Source organism: Hipposideros armiger, unplaced genomic scaffold, assembly GCF_001890085.2.
Source record: "Hipposideros armiger isolate ML-2016 unplaced genomic scaffold, ASM189008v1 scaffold_489, whole genome shotgun sequence".
In the NCBI taxonomy this organism is placed as follows: domain Eukaryota; kingdom Metazoa; phylum Chordata; class Mammalia; order Chiroptera; family Hipposideridae; genus Hipposideros; species Hipposideros armiger.
This window is the reverse complement of record NW_017731839.1, coordinates 843,499-850,395: the sequence shown is the minus strand read 5'-3', so window position 1 is coordinate 850,395 and position 6,897 is coordinate 843,499.

The following is a 6,897-nucleotide window of genomic DNA, read 5'->3' as shown; positions in this document are numbered from 1 at the left end:
ATTCCCCACCTTATAAAGAATCTATTTCTGACCAGCTAGACATTGAGAGGCAACAGTGTCAGTGTTACCAGGAGCACAAGCCCATCTGAGCACTGCAAGTGCTTCAGGCAGGCTCAGGTTTGTCCAGTGTTTTTTGGCCTTAAGATTAATCTATGGTGTATTTTTTTTAATAAGGGCAGTACTTTCATTACTTTATTAAGAAATAAATAAAATCCCAGTTGAGAGATATTTACTAGATTGTAGGATAATGTGTTCTGAATGCTGGAGATTTCAAGTCCAGGAATGAGGAGTAATGTGATTTGATACCATTCCACTGGCTGTTCTTAGCCAATCTCTGAAATTGGAGGGTTGGGAATGCTTCAACTCAGCGAAGGGACATCGTGACAAAAAGTCAAAATTCTTGTAAACACTGGAGGGACAGGCCTGGGCTGGGTCATCTGTCCTCTTGGTGAGCTCTGTGTTTAGAACCAGAGAGAATGGAGTATCAGGGTAGGAAAGAGCCCTAAAAGCAGTGTGTCAAGATCTACGGTCTGACAAGACATATTTTGGGGTGACCGTCTGGGGATTAAATTAACATATCTAAAGTTCAAAAGGGAATAGAAAATCATTGCTAGAATGGGAGAGGTCATTTTTTTCCTGGATCACTCCCAAACAGAAAATTGAGAACAGGAATTGTTGCAGGAAAAACCCAAAGGAATTAGCTTTTTTTTTTTCCTTCAAAGAAGCCAGCAGATGTTTTCATTCTCTTTAGAGCCAACTCTCAGTTAATCAGCACTTGGATATTCAGTTTTTCAGTTACTCAGTTTTGCTTTTATTTTTCACGTCCCCACACCTGAAAAGAGCCTCTTTCTTGTCGGTATTTGAGAGAGTCTAGTGTTCACTAGAATATCTACTACCAGATAGATGGAGCAAAAAGACAAGTAGAGATCATAAAGTTTATTTTCCATTTATCAACAATTTCTATTCCTTTATTTTTACCTTCTCTTGTTTTTTCTTGTTTACAATATACACTCCCACTATCTCCTTCATGCAAGCATGTAGGAAGGTCCTCAGAACTTTGTCAGCCCTCTCCCCAGAACACACACCCTTCCCACACAACCTCACAGCCTCTCTCCCTTCACGTAGCATTGCACAGGACAGTTAGAAATTTAGGGCAGGTCACAGAATTTGAAAATTCTGAATAACACTGCAATGAATAACTTCTAGAGGCCTCATTCACTGAAGTATATTTTTTTCCCAATTTAAAGATTATATATATACACACACACTTATGGTATTAAAGATGGCATTACCATTTAGTTGTAGTACTAGACCAAAAACTTGGTGTTCTAACATCATGGTCCACTGGGATGGACATATCTTGTAACCCATGTAAGTGAGAAGGAAGGAATGTATAGAATACTGTGCCAAGCCCTTTTACATTATTATTTCATTTAATATTCTCAATAGTATGCTGGGCAATCACTAGCCCCATTATACAGATGAAGAAATTAAAGATTAGAGAGATTAAGTAACTAGACAAAGTTTATGCAGCTGGTAAATACAATCAGCTAGCATTTAAATTCAGGTTTGTTTGGCATCAAAGTTTTGTTTATACCATACTTTTACCTCCTAATTCAAGAGAGGACATATAATGGCTTTTTTTTTTAAGTAAACTTGACTATTTTTTTTTGAGATTAAAAAAATGTTTTTATTAGTTTCAGGTGAAAAGAGAAGTATCTGCCAAAACCCAGGATTGAACCATATAATGACTGTGAATACAATCCTCCCTTACTTATTTGCAAGTATATATATTTTTTTAAGAGTGTATTTTAGGGGTCATCCAGAAGTCTATTTAGCACCTGAGTGATGACATCGGTCTTATCAAGTCAAAAGGAAATTTAGAATAAATGCAGAAGAGTGAAATTTGTATTTGCATGTTTATGTTTGACTATCTGAGCAATGTGGCTATTACACTATGTCCAAGAGTGGAAGAGCAGCAGACTTTCAGGTGAACGGGAGCATGGATAATTAGGAGAAGAATATATCTAACTGAGCCCAGGATCACAGATATTGAGGGCAGTAACTATAATTATCTCATGGAAAATAGAGATAGAAGAGAGGTTAAAAACCAGCTATTTGACCCATCACTGCACCAGTGGAGAAACTGAGGGCCAGAGGTGTTGTGACTTGTGATGTCTGTCAGAACACTTTCTGAACAATTCAGCTGAATTGAATGAGAAAGTTGAAGATAGAGCAGTTAAATGAACTGCCCACAACTGCAAAGCTAAGCCATGTTCAGTGTGGACTAGAGCTCCTTGTAGCCTTGCTCATATATTCCTTTATTTGCCTGTCCTGTTGTTTAAGATACCAGCTATTAGGTGCTTACGCTGCATCCAGCACTCTGATAAACAAGTTTTTGGGGTTTTTTAAAAGATTTTCTTGGGGGATTCAGAGAGGGGAACAGTGTTGGGGAATCGGGGAAGGGGAGCAGACAAGTTGCTGTTCTTTGGTTCTTCAGTCTAATTGTGGAGGACGTTGTCTCACTGGCCCATGTTGCTATTATCATTGCGCTCTTCCCGGGTGAGGCAGATTGGTCTATGGCCTCTGGACGGCTGCTCACAGCGGCTCTTGGCAGCTCACACTGGCTGCTGGCCACTCACGTTGGCTGCTGGCCACACACGGTAGCTCATGGCAGCCCACTGCAGCAGGGGCTGCAGCCTATGCCATCGCTGGCGACTCATGGCATCCCAGCTCCAGGTTGAGCTGTTGTTCACCATCTTAGCTGTAGAAGGCAGTGTCACTGGCCCTCATGTGGGATCCAAACCAGGGCCTTGCTGCACAGAGCTGGCGTCCCAAGCCAGCTCTTAACCAACGCGCTACTCAGCCGGCCCTAAACAACTGTTTGTTAATCATCGCATTTAGTCATTACCACAACTCTTTGAAGCAAGCAACATTTTACTGTAAATTTACACTGGAAGAATCCAGTTCATAAAGGGATTAGGTTAACTTGTCCAAGGTCAAATTAAGTGCTGGAGTCAGAGGAAAACCCAGGTGCGTTGACCCTATCTAGACCTCCTAATTCTAGCAATATTCCAGAAAGAGAGATGAGGTGTGATCAAACAATATAGTGAATGCTTAAATTTTTAAAATTATTACATTAAAAGACACATTGCCATTAATCACCTCAAAATACTCCCCCTCACTTCAAACACAGTTATCCCATTGGTCTTGCCACTTTCTAAAGCAGTTCTGGAAGTCCTCTTTTGTGAGTGTCTTTAGTTGAACTGTCATGGCTGCCTCGATGTCCAGAATCATTTTGAATTTGGGCAGAGCCAGAAGTTGCATGGTGCCAGATCCAGTGAATAAGGTGGATCAGGATGCACCTTAATGTTTGTATTTGGCAGAAATGGCCGTATATCAGAACGTTGTGACACAGAACGTTGTCATGATGGAGGATGATTATGGCACACTTTAAAACACACCTTCTCGGGCCGGCCGAGTGGCGCGATGGTTAAGAACTCGCTTGGGATGCCAGAGGGCCCCGGTTCGGATCCCACATATGAGGGCCAGGTCTATTTGTCAATGGGAATAGGTGACTGAGATGNACCACATCCAGGGAATCTTCAGATTTTCCTACCACAAGGAACTGGCTGCTCATGTTAGGTCTTGGCTCAAATGACCAGGCCTGTGAATTTCAAATCAGTTTGCTCAACCCGCAGCTACAGTTTCTCAGACTTGGGCATGACCTGTGATCATGTTTCCCAATGACAAAGATTCTTTCTAAAATTGGGGCTGGATAGGGCCTTTAATGTAATGACAAAAGTAATAATGATAAATTACAGATAGCACTAGTGATTTATAAAGCTAAGGGCTTTATAACTAGCCCTTGAAACCACTCTTTAAGTAGATATTATTATCCCCAGTTTACAGATGAGGAAACCAAGATTTAAAGAAGTATCTTAGGGATAGAAAAGACAGTCTGGGGAATATAATCCATAATGTTGTAAATGTTTTTTAGGGGGCCAGATGGACTCACATCTTGTTAGGGAGACCACTTCATAGTTGGTGTAGAGGCCTGACCACCGCACTGTATTTCTGAAGCTGATGTTGAATAATATTGTATGTCAAATATAATTATGTACACATATAGTCACGGGACGTGGAGTAGAGTGTGGGAATGGAGTCAATGGAATTGTAACAGATAAGTATGATATTGGGGGTGGGAGGGCAGTAGATGGGGGAGGGGGGTTGTTTCTGTGTGAAGGGTGAAAAGGATAACTATTGCATTGTTCTGTACAACTGAAACTAACAAAAAATAAATAAAAAATAAAGTTTCATTCAAAAGCAGGATTGCCTGACTCCTTACCCTGAATTATACCATGCTGCTTCTATCTATGAGAGTTTCTCACCAGTGATTTAGCAAACGCCCTTTTCTCAAGGTTTCACTTCTTTTTGGCTGAGAAAGCAATCTCAGCAAATATGCAGCGGGAGCTTAGTCAAGGGAAGTAGATCCACTGCTGAGCAATTATGTATCCATCACAAAACCTGGTGCCATGGGTTTAGTGAGCTTAGAATTACATCCATCTCCTGGGGGTGCTCATTGCTCATGGTTTAGAAGTTTAACTTAGTTTGATAGTATTTTAAACTGTATCGATTCTATGTATCTGATGGCTAGGGTAATCCTCTTCAGAGTTCTGAATGTCAGGCTTGGCAGTGGGCTGGCTGGGGCTTTACCTAAAGACTTGTTCAACTTGCAGCACTGTTTCCCCAGAGACCATTTCTTTAGGGAATATGTAGTGATTACACTGAACGATTCCTGACCAGGCCCATTTATAAATATAATTTATTATTGTTAAAACTGATTGATTTGGAGTGAACAGCTTTCTATATCTAGAGATAGTTTTCTTTTGTTGGGGATATTCTGAAATTCCATTTGTATTAATTCCCATGCGTGCCTTCTCTTCCCCCTTTGCTATCAACTTACTGTTGACAGACTTGAAATTGGTACTGATTGTCACGTGTGGATAAATACGGACCTTGTTCTCTTAAATCCTGGTTTTGATAATGACTAACAGGAAACAAACCAAAAAAATCACATAGAAAGTATAAATCTTGGGTAGATTAGCAATGCAGTATCCAAAATAGAATATGGAATCAGTATTCAAGAATTTAGCACATTTGTATCTCTTTATAGACTTATCACTTGCCCCCAAATTGGACAATCATAAGTCCTTGAAGGAGATCCTAGATGTAGTTGCGAAATCTAATTATAAGAATAGATGTTAGGACATAGTTCCCCAAGCAATAGTCTAAGGGAGAGAAGTTGCAGAAGCGCAGATTCCAGCTGACACATGGAAGCCTCATTTCTCCCCATGTTGTAATCCTATAAAAGCTGCTTTAGCAGCACAGAGGGATAAACCTTGTCCAGAGAGAGACACCTCTTTCACTGTATCTGAAAGTAAGGAAGTGTTGGGTGAGGAGGTAGACATTTCATAAAAAGGAGTCCTTGGGTTTGAGGGATGTCGTCCAAGATGGCCTTAATTTCCCCTATGAAATAAGGATAGAAGAGATGTGGAGGGTAGCCTGAGAAGAGAGTAATGAAAGTCTGGCCCCTGTGGAGGATGAGAGAAGGACCTGAAAAGGGAAATTTTTTTAAAGGACACGGAGTACCCCAAGGACCAGATGAACTGGTGACCCGAAACCCTGAATGTACAGGGACAGCAATGGGCAGTCAAGTGACAGATAAAAATAGGAGATAGCAGGCAATTCAGTTAATTCAAGTTTGGGGATTGGAGAGGCAAGTGCAGCAGAAAGATGGTGCTGAAAGTGCAGCATTTTGTGTCTAGTGTGGATAAGAAAAAAAGTGAAGCCTTGAGTGAGGATAATCAGTGTAGGGGGAGAAAGGGACATTGAAGAGCTGGTGTATTGAAAGAAACGGGATAGGGCTGAATAATAAGCATAATAGGAACAGGAGAAGAGGAGAGCAGAAAGGATAGAAGGTTGATCAATGATTTACAAACTATAGGTTAAGATATTAGAAGACGTAAAGTTCCAGTTGGTAAGACCCAGGGTCTATTTGTCAATGGGAATAGGTGACTGAGATGAAAAGAATGTAAAGTGTTAAAGATGCAAGAACCTTGAGGCTTCTTTGTTGAAAGAGTGGACCAATAGGATTTGAAGACATCTATGATGATGGCAGTACATTTTTTCCCCTAGTAATATTGTATCATTATTTTCTTGTATGCACTCTTGTTATCAGTCAGTTCCAATACTTGCAGAATAGGGAGAAAACAAATTAAATAGTAGAGAGCCAGTGAAAAGGACTAAATATATGTCATTATTGGATATAAGAAGTGTCCAGAATGACATGGAGTAGGTAGTTTGGGATCTTAATGTTTTTCTCATATTCTCAGGCTGTATACATTTCTTATGTTCTCTATTCCACTATAGCTCCCTTGAGAGGAGGTCTGTGACTTATCTTCTATGCATCTTATTACAGTGTACCACATAACGCAGTTGTTCAGTAAGTTTGTTGAATTAATAGTTGGCAAATGGTTCCAAAGAATCCTAACATATTTGTATACTATTTTTACAAATGGTTATATGGATGCTCAAATTTTCACATAGGCTTTCTATATGTGCAGCTTTGGTCCACTTGCATAAGTTGGAGGTTTCAGGATGTCCAAGGGATCTGGATGCCTCGGAGGAAAGGGTGCATTCCCCAAGAACTGGGACAAGATCCCCTATAGCTTCTAGACTTCCTGCCTCCAGTATAGGGCCCTGTACTAAGAAACGCCATGAGTTCCAGATTACAAAGACAATTCCCCACCTTATAAAGAATCTATTTCTGACCAGCTAGACATTGAGAGGCAACAGTGTCAGTGTTACCAGGAGCACAAGCCCATCTGAGCACTG